The 23,023-nt window shown below is 42.4% G+C and overlaps 1 long non-coding RNA gene across 2 annotated transcripts; it reads right to left on the bottom strand.

Moving 5' to 3' along the window:
* Positions 1-18,257: 18,257 nt before the first annotated feature.
* On the bottom strand, positions 18,258-21,031 carry LOC139757372 (uncharacterized). Of its 2 annotated transcripts, XR_011714605.1 has the most exons (3): positions 20,955-21,031; positions 19,073-19,423; positions 18,258-18,956 (listed from the first exon to the last, which is right to left on the bottom strand). It is a non-coding gene; the product is annotated as an uncharacterized lncRNA (long non-coding RNA). The 2 variants fall into 2 exon arrangements; XR_011714604.1 differs by having other exon boundaries at positions 18,258-19,423.
* Positions 21,032-23,023: the final 1,992 nt, after the last annotated feature.

The following is a 23,023-nucleotide window of genomic DNA, read 5'->3' as shown; positions in this document are numbered from 1 at the left end:
CGTTAAATGCAAATTCGGGATATTAATTTTTCGGGTGAAGACAACCGCGATACTTTTGTTGGGTGAGAACTTAAATCCCCACTGTAGCGCCCAACGATGAACGGACTCAAGCGCAGCTTGAACACGCTCAGCCGAAAACTGCACTAGGCGAAGAGTGCCATAGCGCACAATCATCAGCATAAAGTGAGTATTTGAGATCTCGCGGGACGGAAGTTGGAGACAGAATATCATTAATCATAATATCAAATAATGTTGGGCTGAAAACGCTACCTTGCGGCACCCCATTCTCTTGGACAAATGTGTCCGAAGTGACACCGAGTGCTGCAAGTTTCACAGCAAAAGTTCTGTTGTTTAAAAAGTTTTTAATGAATATGGGTAAATAACCTCTTAAACCAAAATCATAAAGTTTGCTTAAAATTCCGTTTCGCCATGTCATGTCGAAGGCTTTTTCTAAATCTAAAAATACGGCAACCAAAAAACGCACTTTACTGATTGACTCTAGGATAGAATGTTCTAGGTGTATTAAGTGATCCAATGTGCCTCTGTTACGACAGAAAGCACACTGTTGATCATTTAATAAACCCTTTGATTCTAACAAAAAAAAAGTAGCCTTCTGTTAACCATTCTCTCCATGACCTTACAAATGCAGCTCGTGAGCGCAATAGGTCGAAACGAATTTGTATTCGTAAGGCGTCCGGAGCCTTTAGGGATGGGGATGACGTGCGCAAAGTGACATGAGTTTGGAAACGTTCGAGACGTCCAAATCTCATTGTACAATGCTAGCAACTTAGGTTAGCCTGACTAAGGTGCTGGATCATCCCGTAAGTGATCCCGCTGGGTCCCGGGCTCGAACCTTTACAGGATTTCAGGGCAAGAAGCAATTCTTTCATGGTGAACGTTTGGTTGTAATCCAAAGTATCGTCTGTGGAAAGTTTGGCAACTGCAACTCGGCCTGTCGCTTGTGGTGTAGGAAGCGCGGGTCGTAATTGGCCGAGCTGCTTGTTTCTGAGAATCTCCTGGCGAGTGTGTTGGCAATGTCCACCGGGTCGTCGATTATTCGATCTTGGTGGAGGATTTGTGGAGGAAGTGATAGCTTGTATTTTCTCTTTATCCTATTAATTGTGGACCAGACCTGACTTATTGGTGTGTCCTTGTTCACGGTAGAGACAAAGCCGCGCCAGGAGTCTCGTTTGGCTTGTTTGATAGTTCTTCTTGCCTGAGCCCTCTCACGTTTGTATTCAACAAAGTTATTATCTGAAGGCTCGTTGTCGAAAATCCTGTATCTCCTATTGTGCTCACGCAGTGTATTTCGGCGATTTGGTGTCCACCAAGGAACTCTATGCTTTGTGGAAATTGTAGAAACCTTAGGTACAGAGTTCTCAGCAGCCCTCAGTATGGTGGAGGTAACATTGAGGACTTTTGCATCAATGTCACCACCGGATATATCAAGGACGGCTTGCCTTGTAAATGACACCCAGTCTGCTTTCTTATAGTTAAATCTAGGCCGAGACGGGTTGGTAATAATGTCACATGAATAAGAAAGACAGATCGGGAAATGATCACTTCCTAGGGAGTCGTCATGAATACCCCAAGTGATGTCGTTAAGTATATCCGGCAATGAGAAAGATAAATCAATAGCAGAGATATTGCCAGTTCGATCATCTACACGAGTTCCACTACCATCGTTCAGAAGAGCGAGGTTGGCGTTTATCATAAAATCAATCATTTGTTCTCCTCTGGTGTATGCCCGAATGCTTCCCCACTGATAATGATGAGCATTGAAGTCTCCTAAAACTACTTTACGGTGGGGCAACTGGTTAACAAGCAAGTTTAACTCATCATTATCAAGTGCATTGGAACCGGAGCAATATATTGAGCAAATGGCCAGGTATGTGTTAAGTTTTACTCTACATGCGACAGCGTCTAGAGTAGAATTTAAAGTCACTCCTGTGTGAGGTAAATTTTGGTGTACGTAGATAGCTACCCCACGATTCTTGTCTCTTCTATACGAGTGATTGCTATCTAAAGCGGAACAGTCTTCGACTGTGTTGTTTAGAAGGGTCTCCTGTAGACATATCACGGCTGGCCTATACAGTGCAAGCAACAGTTGTAATTGTGCTTGCTTATGCCTAAGGCCTCTACACTTCCACTGGATGATGTTGAACGTGTTAATTTAATAGTTATTTAACCGACCAGTTTTCTTAGTCCGTTTATGTCGGGACTTGGGTGAGTCCCCAGGAGAACATGATCGGTCCCTGGAAGTGGATGTTCTGGCTTCCATGAATTCTATGTCCTCCAACGAAGAGGACCTGTGAATCACAGACCTCTTTGGTGGAGGCACTGGTACGATGACGTGCGACGAATATTTTTTCTAGTTAAGTTTAGGGATACATTAGTCTTGTTCTCTTTCTTATCTTTATGGTTGGATAAGGATGTAGTGTTGGCATGGGATTTTTTGTGGCCTTTGGATGGAGAAATTGGTATAGGATAAGGTGGAGCTGGGTTCTTGGCAGTGGCGGTCGGCGTGTCACAAGGAGTTTGCGTAGAAATCGTACGCATAACCGGCTTGATTTGAGAGCCGATGCGTAGGATTCATTAGGTTTAGGAGTTTCATGAGACTCCTCGCCATATGAAATGTTGTTCTGAGTCCTAGCTGTGCACACTTCTTTCTCAAACTGGAGCCGGGGACAGGCCCGGTCCGAGCTTGGGTGGTTGCCATTACAGTTGACACACAACATCCTGTTACTCGTATAATCTTCCGCAGTATGACCCTCCTCAGCACACTTCCCGCATCTTGCAGAAAGAGTGCAAGACTTTAAATCGTGACCAAATTTCTGACATATATAGCAACGTAGGGGATTTGGAATTTATGGGCGAACGTGACAACGTATGCAAGCAATAGAGATATTTTCAGGTAAACGGGATTTACCGAAAGTTAGGGTTATCAGGGGAGATCTACGTCGTTCGCCATTGATGAATTTAGTTATGAATCTGGCAGCGATAACGTCCTCGTTTGCCAGTTCCTTCACAATGTCGTTCTCTGACATATTCATGACATCAGTGAAGTAGATAATTCCCCTGCATATATTCATGGAAACGGGTATAGAGACCACAACATCATAAGTATGGACTTTGGTTAACTTGAGCAGTTCCGCCACCTGATTCGTTGATTTCACTTTTACCGATGAATCACCACTAGCCAGTTTTCTTACCGTTTCAACAGGCCCAGACCATCTATCAATGACCTTCCTGATTAGGAAGGGATTGAGGGAGGCGAGGGTCGTTGTTCCGGTCGCATGAGCCAAAACATAATCAGCGTTTTTATTTTTGATCGAAGGTCCTTCCACACTACCCCCTAGGGGGGCAGTGGATGGCTTACCCGGGTCCACCCGAAAGTCTGGGGTGGCAAATCACCCCAGACAGTGGGGAAAAAAAAAAATAGCTCCCCTCCCCCCACCCAAAAAAATAGTTCAGGCAATTGTTCTATATAAAAAAGATTTCGGGGCTGAGCGAATTGCACAAGGCCAGGCGAAGTTTTGCGAAAACCCGTCAATAGAATATCAATTTTGCACAAAACAACCTTATAAAGATATTTATGAACAATAGCTTTAGAAAAATTACCTTCGAAACAAAGTTAGGGTAGGGACAACGCAGGGGGGAATAGCTACAACCTAGCTCTGAAAGACGACAGCAGCTCCGTACACGTCGGTAGCTGGTGCTACAGACACAAAATCTTCGGTTCCGGAATGAACGCTCTCGTCCGCCATCTCCAAGCAGAAGCGGGGCTTCATTGTATCTCAAGGCGTCGTCTCAATCCAGTGAAGTGACTTGCACGGCCTTTTATCCTTTTGTAACGTTCTTTATTTTACTATATACTTACTAATATTCCATGTACTTGTGCTACATGCGTATGTTGCTACAAATCTAGCAAGAAAATTACTTTTGTTATATAACAAAGTATATATTTTGAATGTGAGTCTGTGCAAGTCACAGCTAATGTAACACTTTGGATTCAGACATCGTCCATGTTTATAATGTATTCCGACTCTTCAGACGTCAGTCAATTTCTAAACAATAATTTACTCCTATGTTTTTCTATGGTAAACCACGACTGAGACAAAATGTGATCTTAAGAACACATTTTGTCCTTGACGAAATAAAACTATATTGTTATCACGATTTTAGATTGAACATCTTCGAGGACGGCCGTAGCCAGGACTACCAACCTACATCATCATTCACCACACTCACCATAGAAAATGGAATTGCACCGATGGTTTTCAATGACTCCCTATGTTCTTATAGTATTTCTCTAACGTGTAATAATAAGTGGACACAATCAACAGAAGAGTGTTCACAGACCAGACTAAAACATGGGCAATATACTTGTCTTTCTTTTAATGTGGTATTTCCTAAAACAATCTTTCTTAACGGGAATTACCAAGACACGTATACCGACTGTCCTTATCGATTTATTTTTTGTACAGTGTCCGAGGCAGAAGGGCCACCAGAATACCCTAATCAAGGCATCTTGTTATCGAATATATATACATACGTCTTGATGTACGACAATGCACTACGACGGTCTGTTCTCTAAGAAACATAAGGTGCTGTACTCCGTGCAGTGGCTCTCTCCCTGGGAGACAACGGCAACTCGATCCCTAACACACAACTTCCTGCCTAATGCCTTTCACCTCATATCACTCTCTTAAAGCCAAATATAATCGCCAGTCATCGACCAAAATATATAATTCCCAAAGTGAAGCAAATTTTGATGAACAGTGGGGCTCGATAGAGCTGTAAAGTATCATTTGACTTTGGCCGGCATAAAATCAGAGTAGAGCTTTACTTTGATTATCTGTAGTGCCCTCAACAGCTAAATGAAATCGTCCGGTGAAGCCAAAGTAAAGTTACCAACGTGCAGCTTGACTTTGATGACCCATGTAGCACGCACAAGTGTTAGACAGAGTAAAATTTTCTAAGTAAAACTTTACTTTGACGACCTATGTGCCCCACAAACCTATATGAATCCGTCTGGCGATAGCCTGAATAAAGGTCTGAACGTGAATCTTAATTTGACGACCCATAAGCAATACAAGTTGAAAATAATAGTCTGGTATTAGCTAGAACAAATGTTCTAAAGGGACGCTTTGGGTCAGCGTCGTTGGTTCATTCCTCGACAATCTACTTCGACTTATTCGTTTATGAAAACATGCAGCTTCTGCCTTACACACTACAAAGGTGAAAAGAAAGCGTTACTCATTCTACAGGCGTCGTTGGCTCAGTCTCTGTTGCACATCGGTAGCTTACTTCACCACACATTACTTCGACGAACTCAAAAAGAAAACTCTGCTCACTCTCCAACAGTCATCGATAGCTTTATCTCTAACACACGTCAGTAGCTCACTTCATGGCAAACAAATTTGATTATCTCTCTGACCCACAGCGGTGGCCTCCTACCTGACACACTTAAAACACTACTCACTCCCTGACAGACGTCGGTGGCTTCATGTCTGATACACGTCGGTAGGTCATTCCAAGATACACTACATTGCCTAACTCAGTGGCTTCGTCTGTAACATACAGCGGTAGTTCACACCATGACAATACATGATTAACTCCCTGATACACAAGGCTGGCTTCCTGCCTAACACTACAGTGACGACAAAACACCGCTGCTCACTTCCTAGCACACTACTGTGGCAAACAAGGCTGCTCACGCTGACAGATTCTCTGGCTTTGTCTCCATCACACGTCGACACCTCACTCTAGAACACACTATTCCCACTAACTCACTGGCACACAAGAGCGGCTTCCTGTCTGACGGTGAAGAAACGCTACTCATTTCCTGACAGACATCTGTGGCCTCGTTTCGATCACACGTCGTGTACGATACTTTAATATGGCGGCTGTTCTCGGCACAAGAGAGGTTCTCCCCCACCCTGACAACAACAACGCCCGACTCGTCCTAACATCAAAGCCGCTCGCTATCGAATGTGGAGATGCCCTCCTTGACAATTCGAAGGTTTACCCCCTTATCAAACTTACACGTGGAGGAGATACTCTCCTATATTCGACAAAGGTTTACCCACTTTTCAAACTTAAACATGGGGGTGGTACCCGCCTTGAATCGACGAAGGTTTACCCCCTATCAAATTTACGTGGAGGAGGTACCGCCCTTTTCTCAACGAAGGTTTACCACTCTATCAAACTTATACCTGGAGATGGTACCCTCTCTGAGTCGAGGAAGATCTACCCCCTATCAAATTTACACGTGGAGGAGATGCCTTCCTAGACCCGACGAAGGTTTACCCCATTTATCAAAATCACACGTGGAGGAGTTACCCTCCTTGACTCGACAACGGTTTATACCACTTATCAAACTCGCTAGTGGAGGGGGGGAGGACCCTCCTTGACTCGACGAAGGTTTACCATCATATCAAACTTACGCATGAAAGAGGCACCCTCCTTGACTCGACGAAGGTTTACTCCTCATCAAACTTACACGTGGAGGAGGCACCATCCTTAACTCTGCGAAGGTTTACCCCCTCATCAAACTTACACATGGAGCTGGTACCCTCCCTGACTCGACGAAGTTTTACCCCATCACCAAACTTACACGTAGGGAAGGTACCCTCCTTAACTTGAAGTCTTTCCCCTATCAAACTTACACATGAAAGAGGCACCCTTCCTGACTCGACGAAGATTTACCCCCCTTATCGAACTTACTCGTGGAGGGGGGTACCTTCTTTGTCTCGACGAAGGTTCACCCGATATCAAAACTACATGTGGAGGAAGTACCCCCATGACCCGAGGAAGGTTTACCCCATTATCAAATTTACACGTGGAGGGAGATGCCCTCCTTTGAGTGCATTGATTCGATGAATGTACACTCCCCTATTAGACTTACACGTGGAGGAGGTACCCTTCTTGAATCGACGTAGGTTTACCCTTCTATCAAACTTACACGTGGAAGAGGTACCCTCCCTGACTCTACGAAGGTTTACCCCACTATCAAACTTATACGTGAAGGAGGACCACCCTCCTTGTTGCAAGACACGAGTGCTCTCATGACGGCTTCCTCCCTTCCCCTTGCGACGTCAGTAGGCGACTGAGGGTGACGTGGTCCTTGACGGTGGACGGAAGGTCATGATATCCAAACCGTTGCTTGACTAGAGTTCTGTTAATGAACTGTTTCAATTTCTATTTCTATTTCAGTACACTAAGCTCTATTGACATTAACGTAATATGTGATTGAAATCCCTAAATTCCGATTCTAATATAAGATAGAATAAAAGAATATCGAAAAACCAAAAGAGGTATAATTTTGATATGAAAGATAGATTTTGATTAAAATTGAATAACGGAAAGGATATATTTTGTGGATATTGAGCCAACGTTGCGGCAAACACCTCCTAGTCGGCACATCACCCACAGTTGCATTTAACCCAATAGTGCGAAGAGATAAGACAGACTAGAGATACTCCTCCACCACCTCATAGATGACAAATAATTCGGAGGTCCGCCGGCTCAACCCCATGGCGCAGCTGCCGCGTGGATAATCACCTCTCCTCAAAGCCGACCTTTTGTTGTTGTTGTTTGTTGGGTTTTACAGCCATCGATCTATGAGGAAGGTCATTAGTCCTGCAACCCTATTTAATGTATGAGTGATGTCATCATCCCTGAATAATTATTAAAAAAGTATATATGTAATTTTGATGTAATAATAATAAATATAAAGAAAAATAAATATAAGTAATGGAAATAAAAGATTTGTGGGTATTGGGCCGACGTGGCGGCAAATACCACCCAGTCGGCACAGTAACCACGGTTACATTTTACCCAAGACCGACTGTCTAATGAGTGAACATGTCCACCGCCCAAGCGACCAGCCCAAGTAGGAGGAGCCTCACACCGAAGCCAACCCCGACACAGAGAACAACCCACGAATCACCTTACATCATTTTCATTGTTTCTCTGAGGAAGACCACCAATTTGTCAATAGTACTCGAGTTGTCCCCGAGTAGATTAACAGTTTTGAAATATATGTTTTTCTTGTAATAGTCTATTAAGTATATCCGGCAATGACAAGGATAAATCAACTGCCGTGATATTGCCAGTTCGGTTATCTACACGAGTTCCACTACCATCGTTCAGAAGAGTGAGGTTGGCAATGATCATAAAATTAACAATTTGTACCCCCTCCCCCCTCCCGGCGCCTGCCTGGACACTTCTCCACAGATAATGATGAGCATTGAAGTCTCCTATAACTACTTCACGGTGAGGTAATTGATTAACAAGCAAGTTTAGCTCATTAAATGCATCGGAACCGGATCAATATATTGAACAGATGGCCATGTATGTGTTATCAAATTTTACTCTACGTGCGACAGCGTCCAGAGTAGAATTTAAAGTCACTCGTGTGTGAGGTAAACTATGGTGTACATAGATAGGTACCCCATGATTCTCATCTCTTCTATACAAGTGATAGCTATCTACAACGGAACAGTCTTCGACTATGCCGTTTAGAAGGGTCTCTTGTAAACAGATCACGGCTGGCCTATACAATGCAAGCAACTGTTGTACCTGTGCTTGATTATGCCTATGGCCACTACAATAACGATGAATGATATTGAACGTGTTGGTTTGAGTCATTTAACCGGCCAGCTTTCTTGACATGTTTATGTCTGGACTTGGGAGAGTCTCCAGGGGAAAATGAACGGTCCCTGAATATGGATTGACTGGCGTCTGTGAACCACAGGCTTCCTTGGTGGAGGTACCGGAACCATGACGTGCGACTTAGTTTTTACAAGTTTAGTCAGGTTTAACGGTGCGTTAGTTTTGGTCTTTCTTTTCTTTGGGACGGAGAGTAGATGTGATATTGGCAAAAGATTTATGGACTGTGGTTGGAGGATTAGGTGTAGGTGCAGGGTTAGATGGAGCAGGAAGTGTCGGTCGGCGTGTCACAAGGAGTCTGCTGTCGAGATTGCTCGCTATAACCGGCATACATTTCAATGCCGACGCGTAGGATTCATTATGCTTAGGGATCTCACGAGACTCCTTAACCCTCCTCCTGGCCTCGCCACATGATATGCTATTTTGTATCTCGACTGCACAGACTCCCGCCTCAAACTGGAACAGGAGACAGGCCCGGTCCCAGCTTGGGTGGTTGCAATCACAGTTAACACATAACATCCTATTAGCTGTACAATCCACAGCGGTATGACCCTCTGCAGCACACTCCCCTCCCGCATTTAGAAGAAAGAGCGCAACAGTTTAAGGGGCGATCAAATTTCTGGCATTTAAAGCAACGTAAGCGATTCTGAAAGTAGGGACAAACTTGACATCGCATTAACCAATAGAGATATTTTCCAGTAGCAGAGTTTTTCAAAAGTTTAGGTTAATTGGGGAAGTTCTACGACGTTCGCCATTGACAAATATGGTGGTGAACCTGGCAGCGATAACGTCCTCGTTTGTTAGTTACTTCACAATGTCATCCCCCGACATATCCATGACATCAGTGCAGTAGATGACACCCCTGAATGAATTCATGGAAATGGGTATCGAGACCACAATTTCATGAATATGGAACTTAAATAGTTCCACCACCTGTATCGTCAAGTTATCAGGAAATGACCACTAACCACTTTCCTGATAGTTCAAACATGCCCAGACCAACCATCAATGACCTTTCTGTTTAGGAAGGGATTGAGGGAGGCAAGAGTCCTTGCTCCAGTCGCATGGGCCAAAACAAAATCAGCATTCCTACTTTTTATGGAAGGACCGTCACAACTACTCCCTATGGGGGAAGCGGATGGCTTGCCTGAGTCCATCCTATAGGGGCCTAACTCAAAAATCTAGAGTGGCAAACCAACCCAGACAGTGAAAAAACTAGTTATCCCCTTAAAAAAAAATTCAAGCAATTGTTTTAAGCAGAAAAAGGTTTCAGGGCGGAGTCGGTCGCAAAGGCCAGGCGGAGTTCTCCTGCGGATACCCGTCAATGAAAGATCGATTTTGCATAAAGCAAACTTATAAAAAGATATTGATGAACAAGAACTTTCAAAAACCTTCAGAACAAAGCAAGGGTAGCGACAACGCAGGGAGGAATTGCTCCAACCTAGCTCTGAAAGAACGGCAACACCTCCTTACAGGTGAGTACTTTGTTGGGTTTTACGGCCATCCACCTATGAGGAAGGTCATTAGGCCTGCAACCCTATTTAGTGTATGACTGATGTCATCCTTCCTAAATACCTATTAAAAAGATGTGTAATTCTGATGTAATAATGAATATGAATAATAATAAATATAAGTAGTGGAAATAAAAGATTTGTGGGTATTGGGCCGACGTGCCGGCAAAAATCACCCAGTCGGCACAGTATCCACGGTTGCATTTTACCCAAGAATGCGAGAAGATAGGACAGGTTAGGGACAGACTTCCACCATCATATGCATACAGAATAGATAGTTAATCAGAGGTCCGCCGACTCAACACCATGGCGCAGACGACCTGGAGAATGACCACCTACCCTGCGACCATCGCAGCTAGGAAGAGCCGCACACCAAGCCGACTCCGCCACAGAGAAGAATCAGCAAACCACCTTACATCATCTTGATTAATTCTGTTTCTCTGAGTAAGAACATCAGTTTGTCAATAGTACTCGGGTTATCCCCGAGTACATTAATGATGTTGAAGGAAATGTTTTGGTTGGTGTGATAGTTAAAAAATTTCCATCTCTGTTGTTCGTATCTCTTGCATTTTAGCAGTGGGTGTTCTATTGTAGAGGTTTGGTTACACTGTTGGCATACGGGTGGAAAACCTCTGCTTGTGTATGGCTGCAGGTGGGTGGTGTACGTACAGTTCATTCTGAGGCGGGCCAGCACGACCTCTTCTCTTCTGTTCTTGCGGTACGAGGTCAGCCAGTCCGCCACTTCTTGCTTGTACTTCCTGTTGATGGTCAGGTTGGTCCACTGACTCTGCCACAGAAGATGGATTGATCTCTTCCCCAAGGAAAGGCAGGACCTCAGCTCCCGAGGGATCGGAACGATCTCCTCGAGTTCTGGGGTCGACTTAGCCAAGCTGTCTGCCTGCTCATTGCCGTATATATTGCAATGACCAGGCACCCAGATCAAGATGATATCTTTTTTACATGAATTTAGTTTATTAATAATATTGCCCTGTAATTCACAGGACTCTGTATATCCTGAGCCTATTGCTTTAAGAGCGGAAAGAGAATCGGAAAAAATTACGGCTTTACTATGATTTGAATTAATTATATAATCTATGGCTCGATCAATGGCAAACAATTCAGCGCAAAATACAGATGTATGAGTCGGCAAGCGGTATGTGAGTGCACACTCCATCGACCACACACTTGCACCCACACATTCATCCGTCTTGAATCCGTCATTGTAGAAGTGAACATACGATAAGTGATCAATGATGACCTGACGAAAACGCTGGTGTACCTCGCCCTCCGATGTGTTTGCTTTTTTGGCTGGTAGCCAGCTCGTCTTGATGTTAATTTTGGAACCCACCCATGAGAGCAGGGAATTCTTAACCAGCGAGTCCACTTCATTCACTTTAATGCCGGAGTTCTCAATGAGGAAATGTATTCTGACGGCCAGGGGCCTGACGCCTCTGTTGACGAACTGTGACATTCCAGAGTGAGGCGACAGGCAGTTGTATTGTTCCCTCTGGCCATCAGAATACCGCTTTGTCACGACATGATCTCACGTCTTAGTCGGAGGGGAGGTACTTGGGTCTCAACTTCCAATCGTGGAACTCTGGTACAGGTTAGGACTCCAAGGTACATTCGCAAACATTTATTCTGTATCACATCCAACCTCCTCAGGGTATACTCGCTCGCCGAAGCATACACCTGAAAGCGATAGTCTAATTTAAATCTAATTAGGGACATAAATCAATAATAAAGATTTTCTGTCGGCTCCCCAGAAGGAAGCCGAAAGGCATTTAAGAACATTTAGTCTTTTACAGCAATTTGTTACTAAATAGTCGACATGACTTTTCCAATTTAGTCTTTTATCAAAATTCAAGCCGAAGAATTTAACTGTATTTCGAAACGGGATCGGGTTGTTGTCTAACGTTAAATGCAAATTCGGGATATTAATTTTTCGGGTGAAGACAACCGCGATACTTTTGTTGGGTAAGAACTTAAATCCCCACAGTAGCGCCCAACGATGAACGGACTCAAGCGCAGCTTGAACACGCTCAGCCGAAAACTGCACTAGGCGAAGAGTGCCATAGCGCATAATCATCAGCATAAAGTGAGTATTTGAGATTTCGCGGGACGGAAGTTGGAGACAGAATATCATTAATCATAATATCAAATAATGTTGGGCTGAGAACGCTACCTTGCGGCACCCCATTCTCTTGGACAAATGTGTCCGAAGTGACACCGAGTGCTGCAAGTTTCACAGCAAAAGTTCTGTTGTTTAAAAAGTTTTTAATGAATATGAGTAAATAACCTCTTAAACCAAAAGCATAAAGTTTGCTTAAAATTCCGTTTCGCCATGTCATGTCGAAGGCTTTTTCTAAATCTAAAAATACGGCAACCAAAAAACGCACTTTACTGATTGACTCTAGGATAGAATGTTCTAGGTGTATTAAACGATCCAATGTGCCTCTGTTACGACGGAAAGCACACTGTTGATCATTTAATAAACCCTTTGATTCTAACAAAAAAAAGTAGCCTTCTGTTAACCATTCTCTCCATGATCTTACAAATGCAGCTCGTGAGCGCAATAGGTCGAAACGAATTTGTATTCGTAAGGCGTCCGGAGCCTTTAGGGATGGGGATGACGTGCGCAAAGTGACATGAGTTTGGAAACGTTCGAGACGTCCAAATTTCATTGTACAATGCTAACAACTTAGGTTAGCCTGACTAAGGTGCTTGATCATCACGTAAGTGATCCCGCTGGGTCTCGGGCTCGAACCTTTGCAGGATTTCAGGGCAAGAAGCAATTCTATCATGGTGAACGTTTGGTTGTAATCAAAAGTATCGTCTGTGGCAAAGTCTGGCAACTGCAACTCGGCCTGTCGCTTGTGGTGTAGGAAGCGCGGGTCGTAATTGGCCGAGCTGCTTGTTTCTGAGAATCTCCTGGCGAGTGTGTTGGCAATGTCCACCGGGTCGTCGATTATTCGATCTTGGTGGAGGATTTGTGGAGGAAGTGATAGCTTGTATTTTCTCTTTATCCTATTAATTGTGGACCAGACCTGACTTATTGGTGTGTCCTTGTTCACGGTAGAGACAAAGCCGCGCCAGGAGTCTCGTTTAGCTTGTTTGATAGTTCTTCTTGCCTGAGCCCTCGCACGTTTGTATTCAACAAAGTTATTATCTGAAGGCTCGTTGTCGAAAATCCTGTATCTCCTATTGTGCTCACGCAGTGTATTTCGGCGATTTGGTGTCCGCCAAGGAACTCTATGCTTTGTGGAAATAGTAGAAACCCTAGGTACAGAGTTCTCAGCAGCCCTCAGTATGGTGGAGGTAACCTTGAGGACTTTTGCATCAATGTCACCACCGGACATATCAAGGACGGCTTGCTTTGTAAATGACACCCAGTCTGCTTTCTTATAGTTAAACTTAGGCGGAGACGGGTTGGTAATAATGTCGCATGAATAAGAAAGACAGATCGGGAAATGATCACTTCCTAGGGAGTCGTCATAAATACCCCAAGTGATGTCGTTAAGTATATCCGGCGATGACAAAGATAAATCAATTGCAGGGATATTGCCAGTTCAATCATCTACATGAGTTCCACTACCATCGTTCAGAAGAGCGAGGTTGGCGTTTATCATAAAATCAACCATTTATTCTCCGCTGGTGTATGCCCGGAATCTTCCCCACTGATAATGATGAGCATTGAAGTCTCCTAAAACTACTTTACGGTGGGGCAACTGGTTAACAAGCAAGTTTAACTCATCATTATCAAGTGCATTGGAACCGGAGCAATATATTGAACAAATGGCCAGGTATGTGTTATTAAGTTTCACTCCACATGCGACAGCGTCTAGGGTAGAATTTAAAGTCGCTCCTGTGTGAGGTAAATTTTGGTGTACGTAGATAGCTACCCCACGATTCTCGTCTCTTCTATACGAGTGATTGCTATCTAAAGCGGAACAGTCTTCGACTGTGTTGTTTAGAAGGGTCTCCTCTAGACATATCACGGCTGGTCTATACAGTGCAAGCAACAGTTGTAATTGTGCTTGCTTATGCCTAAGGCCTCTACACTTCCACTGGATGATGTTGAACGTGTTAATTTAAGAGTTATTTAACCGACCAGTTTTCTTAGTCCGTTTATGTCGGGACTTGGGTGAGTCCCCAGGAGAACATGATCGGTCCCTGGAAGTGGATGTTCTGGCTTCCATGAATTCTATGTCCTCCAACGAAGAGGACCTGTGAATCACAGACCTCTTTGGTGGAGGCACTGGTACGATGACGTGCGACGAATATTTTTTCTAGTTAAGTTTAGGGATACATTAGTCTTGTTCTCTTTCTTATCTTTATGGTTGGATAAGGATGTGGTGTTGGCATGGGATTTTTTGTGGCCTATAGATGGAGAAATTGGTATAGGATAAGGTGGAGCTGGGTTCTTGGCAGTGGCGGTCGGCGTGTCACAAGGATATTGCGTAGAGATCGTACGCATAACCGGCTTAATTTGAGAGCCGATGTATAGGATTCATTAGGTTTAGGAGTTTCATGAGACTCCTTAACCTTCCTCCTAGCCTCGCCATATGAAATGTTGTTCTGAGTCTTAGCTGTGCACACTTCTTTCTCAAACTGGAGCCGGGGACAGGCCCGGTCCGAGCTTGGGTGGTTGCCATTACAGCTGACACACAACATCCTGTTACTCGTATAATCTTCCGTAGTATGACCCTCCTCAGCACAGTTCCCGCACCTTGCAGAAAGAGTGCAAGACTTTGAAGGGTGACCAAATTTTTGGCATTTATAGCAACGTAGGGGATTTGGAATATATGAGCGAACTTGACAACGCATGTAACCAATAGAGATATTTTCAGGTAAACGAGATTTTCTGAAAGTTAGGGTTATTAGGAGAGTTCTACGTCGTTCTCCATTGATGAATCTAGTTATGAATCTGGCAGCGATAACGTCCTCGTTTGCCAGTTCCTTCACAATGTCGTCCTCTGACATATCCATGACATCAGTGCAGTAGATAGTTTCCCTGCATGTATTCATGGAAACATGTATAGAGACCAGAACATCATGAAGATGGAATTTGGTCAACTTAAGTAGTTCCGCCACCTGATTCGTTGATTTCACTTTTACCAATAAATCACCACTAGCCAGTTTCCTTACCGTTTCAACAGGCCCAGATCATCCATCAATGACCTTCCTGATTAGGAAGGGATTGAGGGAGGCGAGGGTCGTTGTTCCGGTCGCATGAGCCAAAACATAATCAGCATTTTTATTTTTGATCGAAGGTCCGTCACCACTACCCCCTAGGGGGGTAGTGGATGGTTTACCTGGGTCCATCCTAGGGGCCTAACCCCAAAGCTTGGGGTGGCAAACCACCCCAGACAGTGGAAAAAAACACTAGCCCCCCCAAGAAAAAAAAACAGACAATTGTTCTATGCAGAAAAATTTTCGAGGCTGAGCCAGTTGCACAAGGCCAGGCGACGTTTTGCGGACACCCGTCAATTAAATATCAATTTTGCACAAAACAACCTTATAAAGATATTGATGAACTATAGCTTTAGAAAAATTACCTTCAAAACAAAGTTAGGGTAGCGACAACGCAGGGGGGGAATAGCTACAGCCTAGCTCTGAAAGACGACAGCAGCTCCGTACACGTCGGTAGCTGGCGTGCGACTGGGTCAGTAGTTGGTACGAGATTGGTCGAAACAGTTACGACGGTACATTGCCCTGCACAATGCCACAGCGCAAGTAGTTATGGCTTCCGCCACTAGGGAGCAGTGGTGGCTTGCCTGACTGGCGTCACTCTGTATGTTTATTTATCGCAGCCCTGAACATACGGACAAATAACAAAGTATTGCACTAAGTTTAAAAACACGTCCTTTGTAAACACTTCACCGAGTGAAAAACACCTTTATAAACACTGCTCTACAGTTAAAAAACAACGAACGTGCAAGGCTACCAGAAACAGCACTTCACATATTCAACACTAATAAACATAAGACACCATATCTATGTGAATAATCCGAAGAAAGCAGTGAAAGTTAACTGAAGATAGAAAGGCTGAAAGAAGAGAATTGATCATGGCAATCTAAACGAAACCAAAATGGTACCTAACTAGGAACAGTATAATCCTTCCTACGTATTGATGCGCTGAACAAAAGCTCAAGGAAGCCCCACTTGTTAAGGAAAAATGAACAGAAACATTGCCATGGTAATAAAGTCTGACTTACCAAAAAAAATAGTAGACACTACGACATCAGGCAACACAGACTTGAGATACAGAGCGCAAGAACATATCCGCCCTGGGCGACGAGACATATAAGACTACAAATGGCGAGCAGGCTCAGCGAGAAACACATACAAAGAAGCGCAATTTAAAGACTTTGACATGTTAATTTCTGTGATGCTTGCAGTAACGCCATCTGGAAGGGTGATTAAAAACTATTAGAAAACGAGAAACAGCAACCTTAACTACCAGAGAAAATGGGAAAATTAAAGGTAAATGTAAGCTATTCAAATCTGCCATAATTTCTGTTCTACTTTGTGTGGCATAATGTTATATCTTGCTTTAGCAATGGAAAAACTTAATATAAACATATTTTGTTAAATGACATTTCTTCTTTTATGATTCAAGTACCATATAGCTTTTTTATCCTCTTGTTACCGGTGCTAATATGAATTGGCAATTATGTGTATTAGTCCTGAGCCTATCTTCCGTTTGTGCTGGTTATTCATCGTAATTTAGATTTCCCTAATACTCTTACATTTCAATTCATTTTTAAATATTGTGATAAAAGGAAACAAATGATCGTGTGATACTCAATTTTGTGCAATACTATATTGATCAGTATATATCAGAACATACTTGGTTTTCACCTAATGGTAGACTGTATATACATACATACACACATGCATGCAGTAATACAAAATACGATATCAAAGCATAACTGTCTGATGTGCATGCGTTTTGACGTTTACATGCAAACACAAGCAGTCATAAATCTGCTTAAAATATAGAGACACACTCAAACAATTCATAGTCTTTGAAGAATTCTATGGTGACTTGTATATGGATGTAAAATTATATCAAGTCTTACTTATCAAGATAATTCTTTTAAAATATAACCTGATATATAATAGTATGTCTACCTACATGGTAATATATTCAGTCAAGCTCGTTGAAAATGAAAACAGACAGTAATATGCAGAGTCAGTTGATATTTTATAAACATTATATTTACAGAAGCATAGGACTATACATACAAACACACAGTCAACGATGAAACAGGAGAACAAATGTAATTTCATAAAGCACAAATTGAAGTAAACATAGATTAATCTTATACTGTCTGTATGGCAGTTGATATGATTTCCAAATACAACACCTGTTAATTTATATCTGAAACGGTGCCAAAATTGACATTAAAACAATTCAAATAAGACCAACATGTCATTGCTTGTAAACATAACATACGATTTTGATTTGTTAAAAACGTATGGAAATTTTCTTGTGCGAGAAATACATACTGTATATGTAATAAGCGATGTAGTAAGGTATTCAGTCTTATTTGTACATTTCCTGTAAAACTTTCTTCTGTATCTCTGTATAATTTTCAAGATTCTGTATTTCTCTTCGATGCTATGTAATGTGTTCATTTTAATGAGAATATATTTGCATCGTACTGTTCGTAACATATAGATCAATCTTTATATTTGTCTCTTTTTGGCAACATTTCATAGATATTGGCACAAAGTATCCCTCTTATAACCACTGTTTCAATAACGTACCGAAACGTTTGCTTTCAGTTCCTTCATATGATATTTTTGCTTTTTTGGTACACAAAGTCTACCAAAGTTACCCATACTTTCTCCTTTATATATACACGTGATTTTGTGTTAAAGGCTTGTGGAATAGAACAATGTTTTTCTATGAATATTTGTGGTATATGTATACAACTATAAATAGTGTCATAATCTTCTGTGGGTGAAAGTAGATCTTTCTTATCTCTATACCATCAACTTCTACGATGGTTAGATTAGGTTAGGTTAGGCGTTTAATACAGTATAAAAACAATATAACAGTCAATCGTTCAAATATTTTATTGTAATCGTTATCACTCGTTAATTATTCCATACAGCTGGGACGACAAACAAAAATGCTGGTGGCTGCCACTGAACTCGCAATTGGGCATGAACAACACTCCACAGCAGCGTGAATGAATCATAAACATACATATGTTTTCCTCTACATATCGTATAAGTATACATTGTCATTTGTATATTATTGACATTATTGCTTATAAAGCAAAATAAGTCTATCAGTTTATAAAGACAAATAAAACCCAACTTTTAAGTACAATTTAATACCCCGTCCAGCCTGCAGAGTTCCCGAAGGGCGTGGACGTGGTTCAGTAGTTGATAGCTAGTCTTCTCGTCTCCTGGTGGTTAGGTGTACACCATTTCTGCCCAAATATGTTGAGTGACAATCAGGTCCACTCTGTTGCTGGCCTAGTCCAGGAACTGTAGGGTGTCTTGTTCCTTAGGACCAGAGTTGAACAACACGAGCAGTGTGGACGAGGCACCTGTCGTTAATAGAAATGACAGGCCCGGTAGGGAGAGGTAAAGACGTTCCTCCGGCAGTTACTGCAACAGTCGTTGTAGTAAAGCGACCTCCAGTGTTGAAAACGTCACCCAGGCCATGTTATGTCACTTTCTTTTAGATGCAGCAGGTAAAGTGACATGAACGGGCCTCCACTTTCATGTTGGCTCGGTCTTTTGTGCCTGTACGAAACTATGATTTTAACGTTTATTGCAGTGATTCAGCAGGATTCTTATCATTTGTGGTGTATTAACAGTACATCATTGACATTTGGGTATCCGCATGAATTTCTTATTACCATAACTATACTGTTCTTAGTATTTGAACAGCAACAGATCATTATTTTCATATCGGGTACAGTTCCTTCTCCAGCAGTGAACCTTGCCATGAGAGTTGGATACACACATCACCTCCGTGAACGCTGCTTTAGACCAAAATATAAGTTTCGCTCGGAATGTGTGGAGTTCCCTCAGGGCGTTCATTCCTCGCGGGAGTTCTGTGGTGTGTTCCTTTGTCGTGCAAAATTAGCCTGGCGCTCAACGGGGAGACGTCTTATGCCCATGACGTTCGATGGAGGGGGTTGCCTCTGTTGCTTATGTTCTCTCAGCCAACAATAAAACACGACCAAGAAATGGACACTCTCGGTTGCCTAAATTGAGAATATTAATTTCAATTATCAAGTTTAGTTAGCTATGAGCCTATTTTCATAGCTTTTACATACTCTACATAATATCTTTAATATGAAAATGTGGTTACAATGATTTTAATATTTCCTGATATATTGCCTGCTTCATTATCAGAACTTAGCCATACCCATATATAGTTACTCGCAAAGACAGACATTGCATTTGGCTGCTGATAAACTCTGATGCAGGCATCTCATTCTCTATGCATCCTTCATCATTGCTGCCATGTCCCACTCCTTTTCATACGCACTTATAACTTACATTAAGTCATCAAGGTTACCGCTTTCCTCCCATCTTCTATTCCACTATATGGTGTGTGAGGATAGGACATATGCGATGTGTCATACGGAGAACACATTATCAAGGAGAGTGATCATGCGACTTTTGAGAACCAACCTCTCGTCTCTCCGATTGACCCTAGCCTACCTCACCGCGATCCAGTGGACGAGCTGCCACTCCCTGTCCAGCCGACCCTCACGCACCTCACCTAACCTCAGTACAGTAGCCACCACTCATCGGCCAATTCTGGGCCAACTCACCGTGACCCGGTGTAGTAGCCACCGCTTCGCGACTACCCAAAGCTACCCTACCTCACCATGTAAAGAACATATGAACTCGGTAGATAGAGACTTCGAAGTATATTACTATTCACTCGGGAGACAGCTTACGATTGTTCATCCGAGAACGTGTAACCCGACACACGATATTACAATTAACACGGTTTCGCACCTGTAGCCACCACTCACCCGCCTATTGTAGCCTACCTCAACGCAACCCAATGCAGTAGCTCCCCCTTCCAGCCGACCGCAGCCTATAGAAATCTTACCCAACCTCCACAGAAGCAGATGACTTTAATGGAAATGTACCATTATAATTGTAGTCTGCTGGTTTGAGAACGCATTAAATGGCCAAGTATAAGGGAGGTTGGGCTGTGGGGCGAACTCTTACCACAGTTTCTAATTTCTTTCACTGGCAACATGAAGCTTGAAAAGGACTGGTGGTCTGTTAGTTTGTATATTGCAAATCTAGAGAAAAAAACGTTATTCGTATGAGCTAAACTAGCAATTTTGCGAAACCGTGTTAATTGTAATATCGTGTATGTCGGGTTACACGTTCTCGGATGAACAATCGTAAGCTGTCTCCCGTGTAAATAGTAATATACTTCGAAGTCTTTATCTACCGAGTTCATATATTCTTTACATTTTCTAGCTGTAGTAATTACATTAAGTACACCCAACTATACTTCACCACTCACTCTATAATGGTTACAACCATTAATCTCCAAATGTTACTCATACCTGGCTAGAAATAAGAAATAAGACCTTTGCTTATGCAAACATCAATCAACTCCGAGCCGGGTGCACGAAGCCAGCTGGCTACTACCGAGCCGGCGACCTGTCACCTGTGGTCACATATCCCAACTTTTCCACCACCACAAGACTTGTGTCAGCAAATTGAGTTTTACTCAAAGTATTTCAGTGACCAATACCTTACCTCTTTTCCAGTCTCCTGAAGCCTCCACTAATACACTTCCCGGAACCCCTAACGCGATACTGTGACTCACCACAACAACCTAGGAAATAAGAAAATGACCATATGAACCAGAAACAAAGTAAACTTCGGTTCCTGAATGAACGCGCTCGTCGACCATCGTGAAGCAGAAGCGGGACTTCATCCCAAGGTGTTGTGTCAATCCAGTGAAATGAATTGCATGGCCTTTTATCGTTTTGTAACATTTGTTTTTTAACTATATACTTACTAATATTCCATGTACTTGTGCTACACGCGTATGTTACTACGAATCTACCAGGAAAATTACTTTTGTTATAAAGTATATATTTCGAATGTGAGTCTGTCCAAGTCACAACCAATGTAACAATTCGAATTCAGACATTGTCCACATTTATAAATTATTCCGACACTTCTGACGTCAGTCGATTTCTAAATGTTTTACTTGTTTGTCTTTCTATGGTAAACCACGACTGAGACAAAATGTGATCTGAAGAATACATTTTGTCCTTGGTCGATGGAAATACATATTTATCACGATTATAGACAGAGCATCTCCGAGGACGGCCGTAGCCAGGACTACCAACCTATATCACCATTTACCACACTCACCACAGAAAATGGAATTGTACCAATGGTTTTAAATGACTCCATATGTTCTTGTAGTACTAAGTAGTACTAAGGTATTTGTAGTACAGAATCAACAGAAGAGTGTTAACAGACCAGACTAAAACGAGCAATATGCTCGTCCTACTTTTAATGTAGTAATTTCCTAAAACAACCATTGTCGACGGGATTTTCCAAGACATGCATGCCAACTGTCCTGATCAATTCATTTTTTTGCATGGTGTCCGAGGCAGATGGGGCACTTGAATGGCCTAATCAAGGCATCTTGTTAACGAGTATATATATATATATATATATATATATATATATATATATATATATATATATATATATATATATATATATATATTATCCCTGGGGATAGGGGATTAAGAATACTTCCCACGTATTCCCTGCGTGTCGTAGAAGGCGACTTAAAGGGGAGGGAGCGGGGGCTGGAAATCCTCCCCTCTCGTGTTTTTTTTTTTTTTTCAAAAGAAGGAACAGAGGGGGCCAGGTGAGGATATTCCAAAAAAGGCCCAGTCTTCTGTTCTTAACGCTACCTCGCTAACACGGGAAATGGTGAATAGTTTAAAAGAAAGAAAGAAAGAAAGAATATATATATATATATATATATATATATATATATATATATATATATATATATATATATATATATATATATATTTGCCGCTGTCTCCCGCGTTTGCGAGGTAGCGCAAAGAAACAGACGAAAGAAATGGCCCAACCCACCCCCATACACATGTATATACATACACGTCCACACACGCAAATATACATACCTACACAGCTTTCCATGGTTTACCCCAGACGCTTCACATGCCCTGATTCAATCCACTGACAGCACGTCAACCCCGGTATACCACATCGCTCCAATTCACTCTATTCCTTGCCCTCCTTTCACCCTCCTGCATGTTCAGGCCCCGATCACACAAAATCTTTTTCACTCCATCTTTCTACCTCCAATTTGGTCTCCCACTTCTCCTCGTTCCCTCCACCTCCGACACATATATCCTCTTGGTCAATCTTTCCTCACTCATTCTCTCCATGTGTCCAAACCATTTCAAAACACCCTCTTCTGCTCTCTCAACCACGCTCTTTTTATTTCCACACATCTCTCTTACCCTTACGTTACTTACTCGATCAAACCACCTCACACCACACATTGTCCTCAAACATGTCATTTCCAGCACATCCACCCTCCTGCGCACAACTCTATCCATAGCCCATATATAGCCCATATATATATATATATATATATATATATATATATATATATATATATATATATATATATATATATATATATATATGCACGTCCTGATGTATGACAGTGCACTAAGACGGCCTGTTCTCTGAGGAACGTAAGGTATTCGCACCATGTTAAACAAAAACGACTGTAGTATTAAAGTCGTTTTCTCCAATGA

The sequence above is a fragment of the Panulirus ornatus genome, chromosome 26 (genome assembly GCF_036320965.1).
Source record: "Panulirus ornatus isolate Po-2019 chromosome 26, ASM3632096v1, whole genome shotgun sequence".
Classification (NCBI taxonomy): domain Eukaryota; kingdom Metazoa; phylum Arthropoda; class Malacostraca; order Decapoda; family Palinuridae; genus Panulirus; species Panulirus ornatus.
Note: the sequence above shows the minus strand (reverse complement) of the source record. Positions and strands in the feature narration are given on the sequence as shown.